General features: G+C 42.4%; 9 non-coding genes across 9 annotated transcripts; all 9 read left to right on the forward strand.

The window, feature by feature from the left end:
- Positions 1–749: 749 nt before the first annotated feature.
- TRNAL-AAG (transfer RNA leucine (anticodon AAG)) lies at positions 750–831 on the forward strand. Its single transcript has one exon. It is a non-coding gene; the product is annotated as a tRNA-Leu (tRNA).
- A 1,595-nt stretch (positions 832–2,426) lies between these two features.
- TRNAL-AAG (transfer RNA leucine (anticodon AAG)) lies at positions 2,427–2,508 on the forward strand. The gene has a single exon. It is a non-coding gene; the product is annotated as a tRNA-Leu (tRNA).
- A 477-nt stretch (positions 2,509–2,985) lies between these two features.
- On the forward strand, positions 2,986–3,067 carry TRNAL-AAG (transfer RNA leucine (anticodon AAG)). The gene has a single exon. It is a non-coding gene; the product is annotated as a tRNA-Leu (tRNA).
- Positions 3,068–10,845: 7,778 nt separating this feature from the next.
- TRNAL-AAG (transfer RNA leucine (anticodon AAG)) lies at positions 10,846–10,927 on the forward strand. Its single transcript has one exon. It is a non-coding gene; the product is annotated as a tRNA-Leu (tRNA).
- A 4,946-nt stretch (positions 10,928–15,873) lies between these two features.
- On the forward strand, positions 15,874–15,955 carry TRNAL-AAG (transfer RNA leucine (anticodon AAG)). Its single transcript has one exon. It is a non-coding gene; the product is annotated as a tRNA-Leu (tRNA).
- Positions 15,956–16,991: 1,036 nt separating this feature from the next.
- On the forward strand, positions 16,992–17,073 carry TRNAL-AAG (transfer RNA leucine (anticodon AAG)). Its single transcript has one exon. It is a non-coding gene; the product is annotated as a tRNA-Leu (tRNA).
- Positions 17,074–18,668: 1,595 nt separating this feature from the next.
- Positions 18,669–18,750, forward strand: TRNAL-AAG (transfer RNA leucine (anticodon AAG)). Its single transcript has one exon. It is a non-coding gene; the product is annotated as a tRNA-Leu (tRNA).
- Positions 18,751–20,345: 1,595 nt separating this feature from the next.
- Positions 20,346–20,427, forward strand: TRNAL-AAG (transfer RNA leucine (anticodon AAG)). Its single transcript has one exon. It is a non-coding gene; the product is annotated as a tRNA-Leu (tRNA).
- A 3,272-nt stretch (positions 20,428–23,699) lies between these two features.
- TRNAL-AAG (transfer RNA leucine (anticodon AAG)) lies at positions 23,700–23,781 on the forward strand. Its single transcript has one exon. It is a non-coding gene; the product is annotated as a tRNA-Leu (tRNA).
- The last annotated feature ends 1,219 nt before the right edge of the window (positions 23,782–25,000 follow it).

Here is a 25,000-nt window from a genome sequence, read left to right on the forward strand (position 1 = left end):
CTTGCGTTTGCTTCCTTTCTAACTGGAGGAATGCATTTTCAGCCTTCTGCTGCCATCATTAAATATTCAGCTCGAATGCAGCAACAATTCTTCTTTTTAAATCAAATTCTGGAAAAGGATTTCTTGCCAGGAGAAATGTTCTTTATGAAATCTGTTGGACATTTTGATCCCACATTATCCACTTTTTCATGGTAGCATGGCCGAGCGGTCTAAGGCGCTGGATTAAGGCTCCAGTCTCTTTGGAGGCGTGGGTTCAAATCCCACTGCTGCCAGTTTTCAATTTTGAAAGCTCTCAAGTTGCTTTCTGAACATTTTAGTGGTCAGAAGAACTTGCTTTTGATGATGCTCAGAAATGGACTTTTTGGCCTTTTCTGAAACCGAACAAACTCTATAAGAAAAGGCTTTTGATGATATTCCCAAGATGTTATGGCACAGATTAAGCTACCCTGATGCGCTAGCTAAGTAGACATTAGGCGCACTCCACGATCTTGCACTTCAAAGCCTTCAATAGCCTAGAAACATCTGAAAAAGCAGTAGTGCGGTAATACTGTTGAACTCACCTGCGTTTGCTTCCTTTCTAACTGGAGGAATGCATTTTCAGCCTTCTGCTGCCATCATTAAATATTCAGCTCGAATGCAGCAACAATTCTTCTTTTTAAATCAAATTCTGGAAAAGGATTTCTTGCCAGGAGAAATGTTCTTTATGAAATCTCTTGGACATTTTGATCCAAAATTATCCACTTTTTCATGGTAGCATGGCCGAGCGGTCTAAGGCGCTGGATTAAGGCTCCAGTCTCTTTGGAGGCGTGGGTTCGAATCCCACTGCTGCCAGTTTTCAATTTTGAAAGCTCTCAAGTTGCTTTCTGAACATTTTAGTGGTCAGAAGAACTTGCTTTTGATGATGCTCAGAAATGGACTTTTTGGCCTTTTCTGAAACCGAACAAACTGTATAAGAAAAGGCTTTTGATGATATTCCCAAGATGTTATGGCACAGATTAAGCTACCCTGATGCGCTAGCTAAGTAGACATTAGGCGCACTCCACGATCTTGCACTTCAAAGCCTTCAATAGCCTAGAAACATCTGAAAAAGCAGTAGTGCGGTAATACTGTTGAACTCACTTGCGTTTGCTTCCTTTCTAACTGGAGGAATGCATTTTCAGCCTTCTGCTGCCATCATTAAATATTCAGCTCGAATGCAGCAACAATTCTTCTTTTTAAATCAAATTCTGGAAAAGGATTTCTTGCCAGGAGAAATGTTCTTTATGAAATATCTTGGACATTTTGATCCAAAATTATCCACTTTTTCATGGTAGCATGGCCGAGCGGTCTAAGGCGCTGGATTAAGCCTCCAGTCTCTTTGGAGGCGTGGGTTCGAATTCCACTGCTGCCAGTTTTCAATTTTGAAAGCTCTCAAGTTGCTTTCTGAACATTTTAGTGGTCAGAAGAACTTGCTTTTGATGATGCTCAGAAATGGACTTTTTGGCCTTTTCTGAAACCGAACAAACTGTATAAGAAAAGGCTTTTGATGATATTCCCAAGATGTTATGGCACAGATTAAGCTACCCTGATGCGCTAGCTAAGTAGACATTAGGCGCACTCCACGATCTTGCACTTCAAAGCCTTCAATAGCCTAGAAACATCTGAAAAAGCAGTAGTGCGGTAATACTGTTGAACTCACTTGCGTTTGCTTCCTTTTTAACTGGAGGAATACATTTTCAGCCTTCTGCTGCCATCATTAAATATTCAGCTCGAATGCAGCAACAATTCTTCTTTTTAAATCAAATTCTGGAAAAGGATTTCTTGCCAGGAGAAATGTTCTTTATGAAATCTCTTGGACATTTTGATCCAAAATTATCCACTTTTTCATGGTAGCATGGCCGAGCGGTCTAAGGCGCTGGATTAAGGCACCAGTCTCTTTGGAGGCGTGGGTTCGAATCCCACTGCTGCCAGTTTTCAATTTTGAAAGCTCTCAAGTTGCTTTCTGAACATTTTAGTGGTCAGAAGAACTTGCTTTTGAGGATGCTCAGAAATGGACTTTTTGGCCTTTTCTGAAACCGAACAAACTCTATAAGAAAAGGCTTTTGATGATATTCCCAAGATGTTATGGCACATATTAAGCTACCCCGATGCGCTAGCTAAGTAGACATTAGGCACACTCCACGATCTTGCACTTCAAAGCCTTCAATAGCCTAGAAACATCTGAAAAAGCAGTAGTGCGGTAATACTGTTGAATTCACTTGCGTTTGCTTCCTTTCTAACTGGAGGAATGCATTTTCAGCCTTCTGCTGCCATCATTAAATATTCAGCTCGAATGCAGCAACAATTCTTCTTTTTAAATCAAATTCTGGAAAAGGATTTCTTGCCAGGAGAAATGTTCTTTATGAAATCTCTTGGACATTTTGATCCAAAATTATCCACTTTTTCATGGTAGCATGGCCGAGCGGTCTAAGGCGCTGGATTAAGGCTCCAGTCTCTTTGGAGGCGTGGGTTCGAATCCCACTGCTGCCAGTTTTCAATTTTGAAAGCTCTCAAGTTGTTTTCTGAACATTTTAGTGGTCAGAAGAACTTGCTTTTGATGATGCTCAGAAACGGACTTTTTGGCCTTTTCTGAAACCGAACAAACTCTATAAGAAAAGGCTTTTGATGATATTCCCAAGATGTTATGGCACAGATTAAGCTACCCTGATGCGCTAGCTAAGTAGACATTAGGCGCACTCCACGATCTTGCACTTCAAAGCCTTCAATAGCCTAGAAACATCTGAAAAAGCAGTAGTGCGGTAATACTATTGAACTCACTTGCGTTTGCTTCCTTTCTAACTGGAGGAATGCATTTTCAGCCTTCTGCTGCCATCATTAAATATTCAGCTCGAATGCAGCAACAATTCTTCTTTTTAAATCAAATTCTGGAAAAGGATTTCTTGCCAGGAGAAATGTTCTTTATGAAATCTCTTGGACATTTTGATCCAAAATTATCCACTTTTTCATGGTAGCATGGCCGAGCGGTCTAAGGCGCTGGATTAAGGCTCCAGTCTCTTTGGAGGCGTGGGTTCGAATCCCACTGCTGCCAGTTTTCAATTTTGAAAGCTCTCAAGTTGCTTTCTGAACATTTTAGTGGTCAGAAGAACTTGCTTTTTTTTTATCATTTAATTCTTTATTGGCAGCATAAAGGAAAGAAGAACATACATTTTACAATCTAATAGATTACTGATTAACTAAAACATTTTTTCATCACAACGTAGGTAGTTTAATATTCATAGCTACAGTCTTGTATGTTCACTTTATTACCTTAGAAATATTTTTAATTTTATTTCAGCAAATAGTAGCAATGGTAGAGATGTGCTAAACAGCGGTCTCTCAACTGCATAGAGACTGAAGTAGGGAATAAACACTGTGGGGGTTTATAACGGTTTAGTAAGAAAAAACAAATAACAGAGAGAAGACATCATGTTGTGTGGTTTTTAAACCACAAATTCCATACCAAGTCGAATTTTACTATGGAGTTGTTTCTGAGGGCCAGAACTCTTTCGTAAATGCTGTGTTCAGAAACCAGGTGGATTAGATCTTTAATTGTTGGGGTTTCGTTTGACCTCCAACGTCTAGCTATAAGCAGTTTTGCTGCTAAGAGAATGTGGGTCACCAATTGCCTAACTGGGGGTCTAAGGTGTGTTAATTTTAGGAGCAAGAGAGCCGTACCTGGGAGTTTTGGTATAATTAATTCTGTAGTGTTTTTGAGTAGGGTGAAGACATCACTCCAGAAAGGGGAGATCCGGGGACATAGCCAGAATATATGTAGGAGAGAGCCTTCTTCCCCACAATCCCTCCAGCATAATGCTTCTTTAGATAGGCGAAGGGTTTTAAGTTTAAGTGGTGTAAAGTACCATCTTGTTGTTAGCTTTATGTGTGTTTCCATCATGTTTGCCCCCCTGGTCGCCCTATTTGCCCATCTAAAGGCGTCTTTCCAGTCATCAACTGGTATTTTGGTTCCTAGATCCTTCTCCCAACTCAAAAGATGGCATTTCTTTCCTGATTTTAAGTTTCCCACCTGATGGTCATAGAAGAATCTGGTTATTGAAGTGTTTGTATGCCAGGTGCCTTCGAGGCCTCTGAAAATCACCCAGGGCACAACTAGGTTATGAATTTGGTATGCTTGGAGGAATGTCTTTATTTGGAGGTATTTGATTGCGTCCTCCTCAGGAATTTTGAATTCTTTCATTAGGGATCCAAAGGGTTTTATGGTGTTTTTGGTATATAGATCTGAGACAAATTTTATTCCTCTTCTGATCCATGGAAGCGTCTGGAGGTCTAAGATGAAGTATCCTAGGCAATCAATAGGGATTTTTTTCAAGCTTAAAGTATTCGTTTTATCTGAGGATGTAATTAGTTCCCTCCATGCTTGTAATGTTGCCGACATTGTTAGAGGCAGGGGGGGAAGATTCGCCCTTGAGCGTAGTTGGGGGGAGGAGGTGGCGAGGATATTTGCATATACTAGGGAACTCAAGGGTTTAGGGCGGATCTCTTCTGCTTCCAAGCTAGGCCAACTGATCATTGTTGGTCTCGATAGCCAAGCTAATGACTGGTTAAGGATGATAGCATTTCTATACGCATTGAGATTTGGCAGACCAGCTCCTCCTTGTGTGGTGTGGAGAGCTAGAGTTGATAGGGAGACTCTTGGCGGTTTATTTTCCCAAATGTAGTTGGCCAATTGTTTTTGAAGTTTTTGTATGACTGTTTTTGGGATAGGGATAGGCAAGGTTCTAAAATAGTACATTAGTTTTGGGAGAATCATCATTTTGTAAAGTACGATTCGTCCCAGCCAGGTAGTTTGTTGTTTTTTAAAATTATCCAAGTCACCTTGTATGGTTTTTAGAATGGAAAGGTAGTTTAAAGAGGCTAAATCCTTCAAGGGGAAGCATAGCTGAATTCCCAAGTAGGGAATACTTTTGGGCTGCCACTGGAATGGGAATTCTCGCTGTAGTTCCGATTTTAATTTTTCATTTATATGGATGCTTAGTATCTGAGACTTGCTGGTATTTAGTTTATAGAAGGAGACCTTTGAGAATTGAGATAGAATAGAGTATGTTGCGCGTAGGGAGGTTGAAGGTTTTGATAAAGTTAGCAGGACATCATCTGCAAATAAATTTATTTTATGCTGTCGAGTTTTTGTGTGTATGCCGTGAATGTGTGGATGAATCCTAATATGCTCTGCTAGGGGTTCCATCATTAATGTAAAAATTAACGGAGATAGAGGGCACCCTTGACGGGTGCCATTTGTAATTTTAAAGGAATCGGACAGTGTACCATCAACTAAGATTCTGGCTTTAGGGGTCGAATATAAGGCTTTAATTGCTTGAGTAATTTGGCCTGAAAACCCGAATTTTTCGAGGACTGCGAAAAGATAGCCCCAATGGAGTCTATCAAAAGCCTTTTCGGCGTCTAAGGCTAGTAATAAAGAAGGGGAATGGGAAGAATCTATTATGTTAAGAAGGTTTAATACTCTGCGGGTGCCGTCAGGGGCCTGCCTTCCTTTGGTAAAACCGACTTGGTCGGAGTGTATTAGCTCGGGGAGGATCATAAGTAGTCTATGGGCTATTATTTTAGCGTAAATCTTTGTGTCGGAATTTAGAAGTGAGATTGGACGGAAGTTAGCGGGTGACGTGGGGTCTTTGCCCGGTTTAGGTATGGTGACAACTGTGGCTTCCAGCATCTCTTCTGGGAGTTTGCCCTGTAATATTGCTGAGTTAAAGGTGGGGACCATATGAGGTACAAGGTGGGTTGAAAATTGCTTGTAGTATTCATTTGAATATCCGTCCGGGCCTGGGGATTTTTGTGTTTTTAACATTGTAATTATCTCAGACGTTTCTGCTATTGTTATAGGTTTGTTTAGTTGGTCTATTTGGTCCTTAGAGAGAGTTGGGAGGTTGAGGTCTCGGAGGAAAGACTCAATTTTTTGGGGAGTTTGGTTGGGGAGTGGATATGTCGTCTTTGAGATTATAGAGTTTTTCGTAATATACTCGAAAAATCTCAGCTATCTGTTTTGGGTGAGAGATCTTCTCTTTTTTATCGTCTAAGCTGTATACAAATGGAATTTTGGCCTTTTGGATTTTCTTCCTAACTAAATTTGCCATAATTTTTGATGGTTTGTTTATTGAAGCGTAGTAGTTTATGCGGGAATTTCTAATTGCTTTATCATAATTTTCCATAAGAAGTTTGCGTAGTTTTTGTCTAAGCGAGAAGAGATTTTCATGGGCTTCATTTGTGTGAAGGTCTCGGATAGCCTGTTCAGCTAGTGAGATTTGTGAGAGGGTTTCGGTAACCTGTGTTGTTTTTTCCCTTTTTTGTTTAGCGCTCATTTTAATAAGGATTCCTCTGATAAATGCCTTGTGGGCATTCCAAACGGATACCGGTGACATTTCTGGGGTTGCGTTAATTTGGAAGAATTCCTCTAAGGCTTCTGCTATAGCTTTGGAGTTTTGGGGGTCTTTCATTAGAAAGACATTGTTTCTCCATGTTCTTGGTTCCGCTCTGCTTCCGTTCCATTGGAACGTGGCAGATATTGAGGCGTGATCCGACCAAGTTGCTTGATTAATTTTTGCCTCAATGACATGAGGTAGGGACCATCTGTCTACAAGAATCAGATCTATTCTTGAGAAGATTTTGTGGCGGGGGGAATAGAATGTATACTCCCTGGCGGAAGCATTCAAGCAACGAAATGCGTCATATAATGCCTCTTTTTGAATCCATGGTTGCAGGGAGAGGGTGTTCCTGGCTGAGTGTGATGTTGAGTCCATAAGTCTATCTGGGATAACGTTGAAATCCCCGCACAGGATCAGTCTACCCACCCCACATTTCCTCAGCCTTTTTACGGTTTTGTTTAAGAAACAAGTCTGTGCATTATTGGGAGCGTAGACGTTTAGAATTGTGAAGGGAATGGAATTTAGCTTTCCAGATAGGATTATATATCTCCCTTTAGGATCTAGTTCTAGATGAAGGACTTCCAGGGACACGGTGTCTCTAAAGGCGATTAGTACACCTGCTTTTTTATTGGGTGCACAAGCCATATATATATTAGGGTATTTTTTGTGCGAAATTTTTGGGGTAGCCGAGGAGGCGAAGTGGGTCTCTTGGACACAGAGTATGTCCGCGTGGTTGGACAGGGCCTCCTTCCATAGGGGTGAACGCTTAAATGGAGAGTTCAACCCGTTAGCGTTAATGGAAAGGAGTTCAAGCTCCATGCGGAATACCTGATTTGTTGGGGTATGGCGTGGAATACATTATGTGTCTTCTCTGAACATTGGGGATAGAAATAACATACATCAACTTATGCAATAACTTTAGTATATGTATCACATAAAAGAAGTAAAGAAACAAGTCCTTACAGATTATGGTCTTGTTCATCTGTGGGGGGTGGAAAGTTCACTTAAGTGGAGCCTTCTCCCAGACTCTCATCATTGGCATTGGGTGCTTTCGTCGTTTCAGCGGTTTGGGTTGCGTGGAGGTCGATTCCTCTCCGTTTCTCTGGTTCTCCTAACGGGAGGTGTGGTCGCGGATTCCAGAAGTTGGATATTCCATGATTTCATGAGATCGGCCGCGTCTTCTGGCTTCGAAAGAGCGTGGGTTACGCCTTCTCTTTGGATTATCAATTTCGGGGGGAATCCCCATTTGTATGGGATTTTTTCATGTCGGAGTGTGCTGGTTACAGTCGAGAATTTCTTTCTGGCTTGTAGGGTGACTTGTGATAAGTCCATATATAGGTGGATATTAGAGTATGGCGCTGGAAGTTGATTAAGTTTTCGAGCCGCTTGCATAACTGCTTCTTTAATATGGAAAAAATGAATACGCGCCAATATATCTCTTGGTACTGTATCCGGAATAAATTTGGGCTTAGGCAGTCTATGGGCTCTGTCTATTGTCAAGTCCACAGGAGAAGCTTCAGGTATCAGCACTTGTATTAGTTGTTGGAGATATTTAGTGATTTCTGCTGGATGGACGGATTCTGGAATGCCTCTGAATTTAATATTATTTCGGCGATTTCTGTCTTCTGCGTCCGCCAGCTTAGTTTTGAGCTGTTCTACTTCTTCTGCTAGCGCGTAGTGGGAGTCGATGAGGTCGTTGTGTGAGTGCGTTAGCTCTCCCATTTTGTTTTCTGTGTGAGTAACCCTTTCATCAAATTCTGTTAGGTTTGTTTTCAATGTAGAGGCTAAGTGGTCAAAGTTAGACTGTAGGGAGTCTCTTAGGGCAACTACCATCTCTTTTATAAAGGCTTCTGTTGCTGGTTGTTCTTTTGTAAGCATTGTAGAGATACAGTCATTTACAGGAGGAATTTTTAGTCTTTCTTCCTGATCTCCTGCTAGTTTTGGGCGCTGCTTAGGAGGACTGGCAGAAGGGGAGACATACAGTGGGCCCCTATTTTGTGAAGTCGTCGCCTTTTCTTGGGCTTCGTGTGTCTGTTTGTCGGGAGGACTCTCTCTAGATGTCTGCAGTGTCAAAGAGGTTTCATGTCCTGGGTGACTGTGTGTCTTGCTTACCTCATGGTCTCTCGGGTGTTCTGGTGATAGTTCTCGAGGAGACGAGGAGCGGGAGGTTGGCGATTCTTCTTCTTCACTCAGAGAGCGCATCAGCGCCGGCGTCACAATTGCTGCTTCTCGCGGGCCGCCGCTACTTGCGGCAAAGAACTCCTCCAAACGGCCCGCATGGGCTCTGGAAGATTTGCGTCGAGTCATCAGGGCACAGTTGGGGTGGGCTTATTTTTAACCCCTGTATTCGGCGAGGGGCTAATAGTCACTGGTTTTTTTTTTTTGGTTTTTTTTTGGTTTTTTTTTTCTCCTTCTTCTTCCACCCCTGTTCTCCCCCAAGTTGGGAAATTAGATTGACTCTTCAAATTGGTGTTGAACAGCTATGTGGTTGTGTTTGATTTAGTCGATTTCTTTCTAGCCTTGATAGAGCAGGGTGCTGGCTCTGAATCTCTGGTGCCTGTTAGGGTTGTATGCGGGTGGCAGGAACTTCTCTCAGCACTAGTGCAGCGAGAAGGGCTTCAGGTGCCGCTGGGTAGTGCAGAAGTTTTATATGGAGTGCTCCTCTTGCTCTCCTCCGGCACCGCCGGTCTCCAGGTAGAACCACCGGATCTCTAGTAGCCAGCTATGTAGAGCAACCAGGCGGTGGCGCCGCCACTTCTCAGCTTTCAGGGAACAGAGAGAGCGGCTGTTCCCTCCGGGGCCGCGTCCGGCGGCAGTGCGGGGGCCCGTCGCCGAGCCGATCCCCCCCAATCCCCTCCGATGGAGGAGAGATCACGCCGTGAACGTCAGGCACGCCAATGGATCACAGTAGGAGGCGAGTATATGCAGTATTCACCCCTCAACTGACCTCATTCACCAGCACCACCAGCAGGCTCCCCAAGCGGCAGCAGGTCGTCTCTGTGACTTGAAAGGTTGCAGGGGGGGGGGCTCCGGTTTTCTTCAGCTGAACGGATCGCTGAGGGGGGGGGGAGTTTATGCACGGCAGGCAGTCCTGCAACACGTGGAGGACAAAGTCTTATGGGCTGCCTTGTCAGTCGTCTTACAGGCGAGGTATCCCTTTCTCCTGACAGCAGTATACCAGAGAGTGTAGTAGCTCTCTCTAGGGCAGCGATGGTCGGCAGCGCGGGTCCCGCCGCCGGGATGTATCCCCCACCTACCTCCGACTGAGGGCAGGGAACGTCAGGGACATCAGCAGCGTCAAGGACTTCAGGGGTCGTCGGAACGGTTGCTGCCGGTAGTGCAGGGTTTTTTATTTGTGGAAGTCACCTCGCTTTTCTCCGGCGCCGCCAGACCCCAGGCAGAGCCTCCGGAGCTCCAGCAGTCAGCGGTGCAGAGCGTTTAGGCAAGCGACACCGCTTCTCAGTTCTCAGCTCAGCAGGGAGAGCGGGCGCTTCTTCCGGGACCTCGCCTGGCGGTAATGCTGGTCTTGTCGCCGAGCCGGATCCCCAATCACCCTCGGCGGAGGAGAGATAGCATCGAGGGCGGCAGATGTGTCGGCGGATCCTAGCAGAGAACAGGTAAGTGCAGCGCTCTCACCTCCGCTGTCCTTATTTGCCGGTATCCGAGGTATGCTCTTCAGGTGGCACTTTAATGACTTGGAAGGCTTCGGGAGGCTCCGGCCACCTCCAGCAGCGCAGGCCGTCCGGGGGGGGGGGGGAAGGAGAGGGGGGGGGACCAGTCGCGGCGGGAAGCTCTGCAGCACAAGAGGGGATAAAGTCCTCCGAGTGTCCCGTTAGCCGACAGACAAAGCCTCTCCAGTAGCTTGATTAGTGGAGAGGGATCTGAGAGTCTCTGGAGAGTTATGGAAAACGCTTCTTGTTAGCTTTGTGTTGCTTTTATGGAAGAAGGCTCACGGAGCTCCAAGATCAAGCGGCCATCTTGGTGCTCGATTAGGCCACGCCCCCCAGAAGAACTTGCTTTTGATGATGCTCAGAAATGGACTTTTTGGCCTTTTCTGAAACCGAACAAACTGTATAAGAAAAGGCTTTTGATGATATTCCCAAGATGTTATGGCACAGATTAAGCTACCCTGATGCGCTAGCTAAGTAGACATTAGGCGCACTCCACGATCTTGCACTTCAAAGCCTTCAATAGCCTAGAAACATCTGAAAAAGCAGTAGTGCGGTAATACTGTTGAACTCACTTGCGTTTGCTTCCTTTCTAACTGGAGGAATGCATTTTCAGCCTTCTGCTGCCATCATTAAATATTCAGCTCGAATGCAGCAACAATTCTTCTTTTTAAATCAAATTCTGGAAAAGGATTTCTTGCCAGGAGAAATGTTCTTTATGAAATCTCTTGGACATTTTGATCCCAAATTACCCACTCTTTCATGGTAGCATGGCCGAGCGGTCTAAGGCGCTGGATTAAGGCTCCAGTCTCTTTGGAGGCGTGGGTTCGAATCCCACTGCTGCCAGTTTTCAATTTTGAAAGCTCTCAAGTTGCTTTCTGAACATTTTAGTGGTCAGAAGAACTTGCTTTTGATGATGCTCAGAAATGGACTTTTTGGCCTTTTCTGAAACAGAACAAACTCTATAAGAAAAGGCTTTTGATGATATTCCCAAGATGTTATGGCACAGATTAAGCTACCCCGATGCGCTAGCTAAGTAGACATTAGGCGCACTCCACGATCTTGCACTTCAAAGCCTTCAATAGCCTAGAAACATCTGAAAAAGCAGTAGTGCGGTAATACTGTTGAACTCACTTGCGTTTGCTTCCTTTCTAACTGGAGGAATGCATTTTCAGCCTTCTGCTGCCATCATTAAATATTCAGCTCGAATGCAGCAACAATTCTTCTTTTTAAATCACATTCTGGAAAAGGATTTCTTGCCAGGAGAAATGTTCTTTATGAAATCTCTTGGACATTTTGATCCAAAATTATCCACTTTTTCATGGTAGCATGGCCGAGCGGTCTAAGGCGCTGGATTAAGGCTCCAGTCTCTTTGGAGGCGTGGGTTCAAATCCCACTGCTGCTAGTTTTCAATTTTGAAAGCTCTCAAGTTGCTTTCTGAACATTTTAGTGGTCAGAAGAACTTGCTTTTGATGATGCTCAGAAATGGACTTTTTGGCCTTTTCTGAAACCGAACAAACTCTATAAGAAAAGGCTTTTGATGATATTCCCAAGATGTTATGGCACAGATTAAGCTACCCCGATGCGCTAGCTAAGTAGACATTAGGCGCACTCCACGATCTTGCACTTCAAAGCCTTCAATAGCCTAGAAACATCTGAAAAAGCAGTAGTGCGGTAATACTGTTGAACTCACTTGCGTTTGCTTCCTTTCTAACTGGAGGAATGCATTTTCAGCCTTCTGCTGCCATCATTAAATATTCAGCTTGAATGCAGCAACAATTCTTTTTAAATCAAATTCTGGAAAAGGATTTCTTGCCAGGAGAAATGTTCTTTATGAAATCTCTTGGACATTTTGATCCCAAATTACCCACTCTTTCATGGTAGCATGGCCGAGCGGTCTAAGGCGCTGGATTAAGGCTCCAGTCTCTTTGGAGGCGTGGGTTCGAATCCCACTTCTGCCAGTTTTCAATTTTGAAAGCTCTCAAGTTGCTTTCTGAACATTTTAGTGGTCAGAAGAACTTGCTTTTGATGATGCTCAGAAATGGACTTTTTGGCCTTTTCTGAAACAGAACAAACTCTATAAGAAAAGGCTTTTGATGATATTCCCAAGATGTTATGGCACAGATTAAGCTACCCCGATGCGCTAGCTAAGTAGACATTAGGCGCACTCCACGATCTTGCACTTCAAAGCCTTCAATAGCCTAGAAACATCTGAAAAAGCAGTAGTGCGGTAATACTGTTGAACTCACTTGCGTTTGCTTCCTTTCTAACTGGAGGAATGCATTTTCAGCCTTCTGCTGCCATCATTAAATATTCAGCTCGAATGCAGCAACAATTCTTCTTTTTAAATCACATTCTGGAAAAGGATTTCTTGCCAGGAGAAATGTTCTTTATGAAATCTCTTGGACATTTTGATCCAAAATTATCCACTTTTTCATGGTAGCATGGCCGAGCGGTCTAAGGCGCTGGATTAAGGCTCCAGTCTCTTTGGAGGCGTGGGTTCGAATCCCACTGCTGCTAGTTTTCAATTTTGAAAGCTCTCAAGTTGCTTTCTGAACATTTTAGTGGTCAGAAGAACTTGCTTTTGATGATGCTCAGAAATGGACTTTTTGGCCTTTTCTGAAACCGAACAAACTCTATAAGAAAAGGCTTTTGATGATATTCCCAAGATGTTATGGCACAGATTAAGCTACCCCGATGCGCTAGCTAAGTAGACATTAGGCGCACTCCACGATCTTGCACTTCAAAGCCTTCAATAGCCTAGAAACATCTGAAAAAGCAGTAGTGCGGTAATACTGTTGAACTCACTTGCGTTTGCTTCCTTTCTAACTGGAGGAATGCATTTTCAGCCTTCTGCTGCCATCATTAAATATTCAGCTCGAATGCAGCAACAATTCTTCTTTTTAAATCACATTCTGGAAAAGGATTTCTTGCCAGGAGAAATGTTCTTTATGAAATCTCTTGGACATTTTGATCCAAAATTATCCACTTTTTCATGGTAGCATGGCCGAGCGGTCTAAGGCGCTGGATTAAGGCTCCAGTCTCTTTGGAGGTGTGGGTTCAAATCCCACTGCTGCTAGTTTTCAATTTTGAAAGCTCTCAAGTTGCTTTCTGAACATTTTAGTGGTCAGAAGAACTTGCTTTTGATGATGCTCAGAAATGGACTTTTTGGCCTTTTCTGAAACCGAACAAACTCTATAAGAAAAGGCTTTTGATGATATTCCCAAGATGTTATGGCACAGATTAAGCTACCCCGATGCGCTAGCTAAGTAGACATTAGGCGCACTCCACGATCTTGCACTTCAAAGCCTTCAATAGCCTAGAAACATCTGACAAAGCAGTAGTGCGGTAATACTGTTGAACTCACTTGCGTTTGCTTCCTTTCTAACTGGAGGAATGCATTTTCAGCCTTCTGCTGCCATCATTAAATATTCAGCTTGAATGCAGCAACAATTCTTCTTTTTAAATCAAATTCTGGAAAAGGATTTCTTGCCAGGAGAAATGTTCTTTATGAAATCTCTTGGACATTTTGATCCCAAATTACCCACTCTTTCATGGTAGCATGGCCGAGCGGTCTAAGGCGCTGGATTAAGGCTCCAGTCTCTTTGGAGGCGTGGGTTCGAATCCCACTTCTGCCAGTTTTCAATTTTGAAAGCTCTCAAGTTGCTTTCTGAACATTTTAGTGGTCAGAAGAACTTGCTTTTGATGATGCTCAGAAATGGACTTTTTGGCCTTTTCTGAAACAGAACAAACTCTATAAGAAAAGGCTTTTGATGATATTCCCAAGATGTTATGGCACAGATTAAGCTACCCCGATGCGCTAGCTAAGTAGACATTAGGCGCACTCCACGATCTTGCACTTCAAAGCCTTCAATAGCCTAGAAACATCTGAAAAAGCAGTAGTGCGGTAATACTGTTGAACTCACTTGCGTTTGCTTCCTTTCTAACTGGAGGAATGCATTTTCAGCCTTCTGCTGCCATCATTAAATATTCAGCTCGAATGCAGCAACAATTCTTCTTTTTAAATCACATTCTGGAAAAGGATTTCTTGCCAGGAGAAATGTTCTTTATGAAATCTCTTGGACATTTTGATCCAAAATTATCCACTTTTTCATGGTAGCATGGCCGAGCGGTCTAAGGCGCTGGATTAAGGCTCCAGTCTCTTTGGAGGCGTGGGTTCGAATCCCACTGCTGCTAGTTTTCAATTTTGAAAGCTCTCAAGTTGCTTTCTGAACATTTTAGTGGTCAGAAGAACTTGCTTTTGATGATGCTCAGAAATGGACTTTTTGGCCTTTTCTGAAACCGAACAAACTCTATAAGAAAAGGCTTTTGATGATATTCCCAAGATGTTATGGCACAGATTAAGCTACCCCGATGCGCTAGCTAAGTAGACATTAGGCGCACTCCACGATCTTGCACTTCAAAGCCTTCAATAGCCTAGAAACATCTGACAAAGCAGTAGTGCGGTAATACTGTTGAACTCACTTGCGTTTGCTTCCTTTCTAACTGGAGGAATGCATTTTCAGCCTTCTGCTGCCATCATTAAATATTCAGCTCGAATGCAGCAACAATTCTTCTTTTTAAATCAAATTCTGGAAAAGGATTTCTTGCCAGGAGAAATGTTCTTTATGAAATCTCTTGGACATTTTGATCCCAAATTATCCACTCTTTCATGGTAGCATGGCCGAGCGGTCTAAGGCGCTGGATTAAGGCTCCAGTCTCTTTGGAGGCGTGGGTTCGAATCCCACTTCTGCCAGTTTTCAATTTTGAAAGCTCTCAAGTTGCTTTCTGAACATTTTAGTGGTCAGAAGAACTTGCTTTTGATGATGCTCAGAAATGGACTTTTTGGCCTTTTCTGAAACAGAACAAACTCTATAAGAAAAGGCTTTTGATGATATTCCCAAGATGTTATGGCACAGATTAAGCTACCCCGATGCGCTAGCTAAGTAGACATTAGGCGCACTCCACGATCTTGCACTTCAAAGCCTTCAATAGCCTAGAAACATCTGAAAAAGCAGTAGTGCGGTAATACTGTTGAACTCACTTGCGTTTGCTTCCTTTCTAACTGGAGGAATGCATTTTCAGCCTTCTGCTGCCATCATTAAATATTCAGCTCGAATGCAGCAACAATTCTTCTTTTTAAATCACATTCTGGAAAAGGATTTCTTGCCAGGAGAAATGTTCTTTATGAAATCTCTTGGACATTTTGATCCAAAATTATCCACTTTTTCATGGTAGCATGGCCGAGCGGTCTAAGGCGCTGGATTAAGGCTCCAGTCTCTTTGGAGGCGTGGGTTCGAATCCCACTGCTGCTAGTTTTCAATTTTGAAAGCTCTCAAGTTGCTTTCTGAACATTTTAGTGGTCAGAAGAACTTGCTTTTGATGATGCTCAGAAATGGACTTTTTGGCCTTTTCTGAAACCGAACAAACTCTATAAGAAAAGGCTTTTGATGATATTCCCAAGATGTTATGGCACAGATTAAGCTACCCCGATGCGCTAGCTAAGTAGACATTAGGCGCACTCCACGATCTTGCACTTCAAAGCCTTCAATAGCCTAGAAACATCTGACAAAGCAGTAGTGCGGTAATACTGTTGAACTCACTTGCGTTTGCTTCCTTTCTAACTGGAGGAATGCATTTTCAGCCTTCTGCTGCCATCATTAAATATTCAGCTCGAATGCAGCAACAATTCTTCTTTTTAAATCAAATTCTGGAAAAGGATTTCTTGCCAGGAGAAATGTTCTTTATGAAATCTCTTGGACATTTTGATCCCAAATTATCCACTCTTTCATGGTAGCATGGCCGAGCGGTCTAAGGCGCTGGATTAAGGCTCCAGTCTCTTTGGAGGCGTGGGTTCGAATCCCACTGCTGCCAGTTTTCAATTTTGAAAGCTCTCAAGTTGCTTTCTGAACATTTTAGTGGTCAGAAGAACTTGCTTTTGATGATGCTCAGAAATGGACTTTTTGGCCTTTTCTGAAACAGAACAAACTCTATAAGAAAAGGCTTTTGATGATATTCCCAAGATGTTATGGCACAGATTAAGCTACCCCGATGCGCTAGCTAAGTAGACATTAGGCGCACTCCACGATCTTGCACTTCAAAGCCTTCAATAGCCTAGAAACATCTGAAAAAGCAGTAGTGCGGTAATACTGTTGAACTCACTTGCGTTTGCTTCCTTTCTAACTGGAGGAATGCATTTTCAGCCTTCTGCTGCCATCATTAAATATTCAGCTCGAATGCAGCAACAATTCTTCTTTTTAAATCACATTCTGGAAAAGGATTTCTTGCCAGGAGAAATGTTCTTTATGAAATCTCTTGGACATTTTGATCCAAAATTATCCACTTTTTCATGGTAGCATGGCCGAGCGGTCTAAGGCGCTGGATTAAGGCTCCAGTCTCTTTGGAGGCGTGGGTTCGAATCCCACTGCTGCTAGTTTTCAATTTTGAAAGCTCTCAAGTTGCTTTCTGAACATTTTAGTGGTCAGAAGAACTTGCTTTTGATGATGCTCAGAAATGGACTTTTTGGCCTTTTCTGAAACCGAACAAACTCTATAAGAAAAGGCTTTTGATGATATTCCCAAGATGTTATGGCACAGATTAAGCTACCCCGATGCGCTAGCTAAGTAGACATTAGGCGCACTCCACGATCTTGCACTTCAAAGCCTTCAATAGCCTAGAAACATCTGACAAAGCAGTAGTGCGGTAATACTGTTGAACTCACTTGCGTTTGCTTCCTTTCTAACTGGAGGAATGCATTTTCAGCCTTCTGCTGCCATCATTAAATATTCAGCTCGAATGCAGCAACAATTCTTCTTTTTAAATCAAATTCTGGAAAAGGATTTCTTGCCAGGAGAAATGTTCTTTATGAAATCTCTTGGACATTTTGATCCCAAATTATCCACTTTTTCATGGTAGCATGGCCGAGCGGTCTAAGGCGCTGGATTAAGGCTCCAGTCTCTTTGGAGGCGTGGGTTCGAATCCCACTGCTGCCAGTTTTCAATTTTGAAAGCTCTCAAGTTGCTTTCTGAACATTTTAGTGGTCAGAAGAACTTGCTTTTGATGATGCTCAGAAATGGACTTTTTGGCCTTTTCTGAAACCGAACAAACTCTATAAGAAAAGGCTTTTGATGATATTCCCAAGATGTTATGGCACAGATTAAGCTACCCTGATGCGCTAGCTAAGTAGACATTAGGCGCACTCCACGATCTTGCACTTCAAAGCCTTCAATAGCCTAGAAACATCTGAAAAAGCAGTAGTGCGGTAATACTGTTGAACTCACTTGCGTTTGCTTCCTTTCTAACTGGAGGAATGCATTTTCAGCCTTCTGCTGCCATCATTAAATATTCAGCTTGAATGCAGCAACAATTCTTCTTTTTAAATCAAATTCTGGAAAAGGATTTCTTGCCAGGAGAAATGTTCTTTATGAAATCTCTTGGATATTTTGATCCCAAATTATCCACTTTTTCATGGTAGCATGGCCGAGCAGTCTAAGGCGCTGGATTTAGACTCCAGTCTCTTTGGAGGCGTGGGTTCGAATCCCACTGCTGCCAGTTTTCAATTTTGAAAGCTCTCAAGTTGCTTTCTGAACATTTTAGTGGTCAGAAGAACTTGCTTTTGATGATGCTCAGAAATTGACTTTTTGGCCTTTTCTGAAACAGAACAAACTCTATAAGAAAAGGCTTTTGATGATATTCCCAAGATGTTATGGCACAGATTAAGCTACCCCGATGCGCTAGCTAAGTAGACATTAGGCGCACTCCACGATCTTGCACTTCAAAGCCTTCAATAGCCTAGAAACATCTGAAAAAGCAGTAGTGCGGTAATACTGTTGAACTCACTTGCGTTTGCTTCCTTTCTAACTGGAGGAATGCATTTTCAGCCTTCTGCTGCCATCATTAAATATTCAGCTCGAATGCAGCAACAATTCTTCTTTTTAAATCACATTCTGGAAAAGGATTTCTTGCCAGGAGAAATGTTCTTTATGAAATCTCTTGGACATTTTGATCCAAAATTATCCACTTTTTCATGGTAGCATGGCCGAGCGGTCTAAGGCGCTGGATTAAGGCTCCAGTCTCTTTGGAGGCGTGGGTTCGAATCCCACTGCTGCTAGTTTTCAATTTTGAAAGCTCTCAAGTTGCTTTCTGAACATTTTAGTGGTCAGAAGAACTTGCTTTTGATGATGCTCAGAAATGGACTTTTTGGCCTTTTCTGAAACCGAACAAACTCTATAAGAAAAGGCTTTTGATGATATTCCCAAGATGTTATGGCACAGATTAAGCTACCCCGATGCGCTAGCTAAGTAGACATTAGGCGCACTCCACGATCTTGCACTTCAAAGCCTTCAATAGCCTAGAAACATCTGACAAAGCAGTAGTGCGGTAATACTGTTGAACTCACTTGCGTTTGCTTCCTTTCTAACTGGAGGAATGCATTTTCAGCCTTCTGCTGCCATCATTAAATATTCAGCTCGAATGCAGCAACAATTCTTCTTTTTAAATCAAATTCTGGAAAAGGATTTCTTGCCAGGAGAAATGTTCTTTATGAAATCTCTTGGACATTTTGATCCCAAATTATCCACTTTTTCATGGTAGCATGGCCGAGCGGTCTAAGGCGCTGGATTAAGGCTCCAGTCTCTTTGGAGGCGTGGGTTCGAATCCCACTGCTGCCAGTTTTCAATTTTGAAAGCTCTCAAGTTGCTTTCTGAACATTTTAGTGGTCAGAAGAACTTGCTTTTGATGATGCTCAGAAATGGACTTTTTGGCCTTTTCTGAAACCGAACAAACTCTATAAGAAAAGGCTTTTGATGATATTCCCAAGATGTTATGGCACAGATTAAGCTACCCTGATGCGCTAGCTAAGTAGACATTAGGCGCACTCCACGATCTTGCACTTCAAAGCCTTCAATAGCCTAGAAACATCTGAAAAAGCAGTAGTGCGGTAATACTGTTGAACTCACTTGCGTTTGCTTCCTTTCTAACTGGAGGAATGCATTTTCAGCCTTCTGCTGCCATCATTAAATATTCAGCTTGAATGCAGCAACAATTCTTCTTTTTAAATCAAATTCTGGAAAAGGATTTCTTGCCAGGAGAAATGTTCTTTATGAAATCTCTTGGATATTTTGATCCCAAATTATCCACTTTTTCATGGTAGCATGGCCGAGCAGTCTAAGGCGCTGGATTTAGACTCCAGTCTCTTTGGAGGCGTGGGTTCGAATCCCACTGCTGCCAGTTTTCAATTTTGAAAGCTCTCAAGTTGCTTTCTGAACATTTTAGTGGTCAGAAGAACTTGCTTTTGATGATGCTCAGAAATTGACTTTTTGGCCTTTTCTGAAACCGAACAAACTCTATAAGAAAAGGCTTTTGATGATATTCCCAAGATGTTATGGCACAGATTAAGCTACCCTGATGCGCTAGCTAAGTAGACATTAGGCGCACTCCACGATCTTGCACTTCAAAGCCTTCAATAGCCTAGAAACATCTGAAAAAGCAGTAGTGCGGTAATACTGTTGAACTCACTTGCGTTTGCTTCCTTTCTAACTGGAGGAATGCATTTTCAGCCTTCTGCTGCCATCATTAAATATTCAGCTCGAATGCAGCAACAATTCTTCTTTTTAAATCAAATTCTGGAAAAGGATTTCTTGCCAGGAGAAATGTTCTTTATGAAATCTCTTGGACATTTTGATCCAAAATTATCCACTCTTTCATGGTAGCATGGCCGAGCGGTCTAAGGCGCTGGATTAAGGCTAAAGTCTCTTTGGAGGCGTGGGTTCGAATCCCACTGCTGCCAGTTTTCAATTTTGAAAGCTCTCAAGTTGCTTTCTGAACATTTTAGTGGTCAGAAGAACTTGCTTTTGATGATGCTCAGAAATGGACTTTTTGGCCTTTTCTGAAACAGAACAAACTCTATAAGAAAAGGCTTTTGATGATATTCCCAAGATGTTATGGCACAGATTAAGCTACCCCGATGCGCTAGCTAAGTAGACATTAGGCGCACTCCACGATCTTGCACTTCAAAGCCTTCAATAGCCTAGAAACATCTGACAAAGCAGTAGTGCGGTAATACTGTTGAACTCACTTGCGTTTGCTTCCTTTCTAACTGGAGGAATGCATTTTCAGCCTTCTGCTGCCATCATTAAATATTCAGCTCGAATGCAGCAACAATTCTTCTTTTTAAATCACATTCTGGAAAAGGATTTCTTGCCAGGAGAAATGTTCTTTATGAAATCTCTTGGACATTTTGATCCCAAATTATCCACTTTTTCATGGTAGCATGGCCGAGCGGTCTAAGGCGCTGGATTAAGGCTCCAGTCTCTTTGGAGGCGTGGGTTCGAATCCCACTGCTGCCAGTTTTCAATTTTGAAAGCTCTCAAGTTGCTTTCTGAACATTTTAGTGGTCAGAAGAACTTGCTTTTGATGATGCTCAGAAATGGACTTTTTGGCCTTTTCTGAAACCGAACAAACTCTATAAGAAAAGGCTTTTGATGATATTCCCAAGATGTTATGGCACAGATTAAGCTACCCTGATGCGCTAGCTAAGTAGACATTAGGCGCACTCCACGATCTTGCACTTCAAAGCCTTCAATAGCCTAGAAACATCTGAAAAAGCAGTAGTGCGGTAATACTGTTGAACTCACTTGCGTTTGCTTCCTTTCTAACTGGAGGAATGCATTTTCAGCCTTCTGCTGCCATCATTAAATATTCAGCTTGAATGCAGCAACAATTCTTCTTTTTAAATCAAATTCTGGAAAAGGATTTCTTGCCAGGAGAAATGTTCTTTATGAAATCTCTTGGATATTTTGATCCCAAATTATCCACTTTTTCATGGTAGCATGGCCGAGCAGTCTAAGGCGCTGGATTTAGACTCCAGTCTCTTTGGAGGCGTGGGTTCGAATCCCACTGCTGCCAGTTTTCAATTTTGAAAGCTCTCAAGTTGCTTTCTGAACATTTTAGTGGTCAGAAGAACTTGCTTTTGATGATGCTCAGAAATTGACTTTTTGGCCTTTTCTGAAACCGAACAAACTCTATAAGAAAAGGCTTTTGATGATATTCCCAAGATGTTATGGCACAGATTAAGCTACCCTGATGCGCTAGCTAAGTAGACATTAGGCGCACTCCACGATCTTGCACTTCAAAGCCTTCAATAGCCTAGAAACATCTGAAAAAGCAGTAGTGCGGTAATACTGTTGAACTCACTTGCGTTTGCTTCCTTTCTAACTGGAGGAATGCATTTTCAGCCTTCTGCTGCCATCATTAAATATTCAGCTCGAATGCAGCAACAATTCTTCTTTTTAAATCAAATTCTGGAAAAGGATTTCTTGCCAGGAGAAATGTTCTTTATGAAATCTCTTGGACATTTTGATCCAAAATTATCCACTCTTTCATGGTAGCATGGCCGAGCGGTCTAAGGCGCTGGATTAAGGCTAAAGTCTCTTTGGAGGCGTGGGTTCGAATCCCACTGCTGCCAGTTTTCAATTTTGAAAGCTCTCAAGTTGCTTTCTGAACATTTTAGTGGTCAGAAGAACTTGCTTTTGATGATGCTCAGAAATGGACTTTTTGGCCTTTTCTGAAACAGAACAAACTCTATAAGAAAAGGCTTTTGATGATATTCCCAAGATGTTATGGCACAGATTAAGCTACCCCGATGCGCTAGCTAAGTAGACATTAGGCGCACTCCACGATCTTGCACTTCAAAGCCTTCAATAGCCTAGAAACATCTGAAAAAGCAGTAGTGCGGTAATACTGTTGAACTCACTTGCGTTTGCTTCCTTTCTAACTGGAGGAATGCATTTTCAGCCTTCTGCTGCCATCATTAAATATTCAGCTCGAATGCAGCAACAATTCTTCTTTTTAAATCACATTCTGGAAAAGGATTTCTTGCCAGGAGAAATGTTCTTTATGAAATCTCTTGGACATTTTGATCCAAAATTATCCACTTTTTCATGGTAGCATGGCCGAGCGGTCTAAGGCGCTGGATTAAGGCTCCAGTCTCTTTGGAGGCGTGGGTTTGAATCCCACTGCTGCTAGTTTTCAATTTTGAAAGCTCTCAAGTTGCTTTCTGAACATTTTAGTGGTCAGAAGAACTTGCTTTTGATGATGCTCAGAAATGGACTTTTTGGCCTTTTCTGAAACCGAACAAACTCTATAAGAAAAGGCTTTTGATGATATTCCCAAGATGTTATGGCACAGATTAAGCTACCCCGATGCGCTAGCTAAGTAGACATTAGGCGCACTCCACGATCTTGCACTTCAAAGCCTTCAATAGCCTAGAAACATCTGAAAAAGCAGTAGTGCGGTAATACTGTTGAACTCACTTGCGTTTGCTTCCTTTCTAACTGGAGGAATGCATTTTCAGCCTTCTGCTGCCATCATTAAATATTCAGCTCGAATGCAGCAACAATTCTTCTTTTTAAATCAAATTCTGGAAAAGGATTTCTTGCCAGGAGAAATGTTCTTTATGAAATCTCTTGGATATTTTGATCCCAAATTATCCACTTTTTCATGGTAGCATGGCCGAGCAGTCTAAGGCGCTGGATTTAGACTCCAGTCTCTTTGGAGGCGTGGGTTCGAATCCCACTGCTGCCAGTTTTCAATTTTGAAAGCTCTCAAGTTGCTTTCTGAACATTTTAGTGGTCAGAAGAACTTGCTTTTGATGATGCTCAGAAATTGACTTTTTGGCCTTTTCTGAAACAGAACAAACTCTATAAGAAAAGGCTTTTGATGATATTCCCAAGATGTTATGGCACAGATTAAGCTACCCCGATGCGCTAGCTAAGTAGACATTAGGCGCACTCCACGATCTTGCACTTCAAAGCCTTCAATAGCCTAGAAACATCTGAAAAAGCAGTAGTGCGGTAATACTGTTGAACTCACTTGCGTTTGCTTCCTTTCTAACTGGAGGAATGCATTTTCAGCCTTCTGCTGCCATCATTAAATATTCAGCTCGAATGCAGCAACAATTCTTCTTTTTAAATCACATTCTGGAAAAGGATTTCTTGCCAGGAGAAATGTTCTTTATGAAATCTCTTGGACATTTTGATCCAAAATTATCCACTTTTTCATGGTAGCATGGCCGAGCGGTCTAAGGCGCTGGATTAAGGCTCCAGTCTCTTTGGAGGCGTGGGTTCGAATCCCACTGCTGCTAGTTTTCAATTTTGAAAGCTCTCAAGTTGCTTTCTGAACATTTTAGTGGTCAGAAGAACTTGCTTTTGATGATGCTCAGAAATGGACTTTTTGGCCTTTTCTGAAACCGAACAAACTCTATAAGAAAAGGCTTTTGATGATATTCCCAAGATGTTATGGCACAGATTAAGCTACCCCGATGCGCTAGCTAAGTAGACATTAGGCGCACTCCACGATCTTGCACTTCAAAGCCTTCAATAGCCTAGAAACATCTGACAAAGCAGTAGTGCGGTAATACTGTTGAACTCACTTGCGTTTGCTTCCTTTCTAACTGGAGGAATGCATTTTCAGCCTTCTGCTGCCATCATTAAATATTCAGCTCGAATGCAGCAACAATTCTTCTTTTTAAATCAAATTCTGGAAAAGGATTTCTTGCCAGGAGAAATGTTCTTTATGAAATCTCTTGGAGATTTTGATCCCAAATTATCCACTTTTTCATGGTAGCATGGCCGAGCGGTCTAAGGCGCTGGATTAAGGCTCCAGTCTCTTTGGAGGCGTGGGTTCGAATCCCACTGCTGCCAGTTTTCAATTTTGAAAGCTCTCAAGTTGCTTTCTGAACATTTTAGTGGTCAGAAGAACTTGCTTTTGATGATGCTCAGAAATGGACTTTTTGGCCTTTTCTGAAACCGAACAAACTCTATAAGAAAAGGCTTTTGATGATATTCCCAAGATGTTATGGCACAGATTAAGCTACCCTGATGCGCTAGCTAAGTAGACATTAGGCGCACTCCACGATCTTGCACTTCAAAGCCTTCAATAGCCTAGAAACATCTGAAAAAGCAGTAGTGCGGTAATACTGTTGAACTCACTTGCGTTTGCTTCCTTTCTAACTGGAGGAATGCATTTTCAGCCTTCTGCTGCCATCATTAAATATTCAGCTTGAATGCAGCAACAATTCTTCTTTTTAAATCAAATTCTGGAAAAGGATTTCTTGCCAGGAGAAATGTTCTTTATGAAATCTCTTGGATATTTTGATCCCAAATTATCCACTTTTTCATGGTAGCATGGCCGAGCAGTCTAAGGCGCTGGATTTAGACTCCAGTCTCTTTGGAGGCGTGGGTTCGAATCCCACTGCTGCCAGTTTTCAATTTTGAAAGCTCTCAAGTTGCTTTCTGAACATTTTAGTGGTCAGAAGAACTTGCTTTTGATGATGCTCAGAAATTGACTTTTTGGCCTTTTCTGAAACCGAACAAACTCTATAAGAAAAGGCTTTTGATGATATTCCCAAGATGTTATGGCACAGATTAAGCTACCCTGATGCGCTAGCTAAGTAGACATTAGGCGCACTCCACGATCTTGCACTTCAAAGCCTTCAATAGCCTAGAAACATCTGAAAAAGCAGTAGTGCGGTAATACTGTTGAACTCACTTGCGTTTGCTTCCTTTCTAACTGGAGGAATGCATTTTCAGCCTTCTGCTGCCATCATTAAATATTCAGCTCGAATGCAGCAACAATTCTTCTTTTTAAATCAAATTCTGGAAAAGGATTTCTTGCCAGGAGAAATGTTCTTTATGAAATCTCTTGGACATTTTGATCCAAAATTATCCACTCTTTCATGGTAGCATGGCCGAGCGGTCTAAGGCGCTGGATTAAGGCTAAAGTCTCTTTGGAGGCGTGGGTTCGAATCCCACTGCTGCCAGTTTTCAATTTTGAAAGCTCTCAAGTTGCTTTCTGAACATTTTAGTGGTCAGAAGAACTTGCTTTTGATGATGCTCAGAAATGGACTTTTTGGCCTTTTCT

The sequence above is a fragment of the Eleutherodactylus coqui genome, chromosome 13, assembly GCF_035609145.1.
Source record: "Eleutherodactylus coqui strain aEleCoq1 chromosome 13, aEleCoq1.hap1, whole genome shotgun sequence".
Lineage (NCBI taxonomy): Eukaryota > Metazoa > Chordata > Amphibia > Anura > Eleutherodactylidae > Eleutherodactylus > Eleutherodactylus coqui.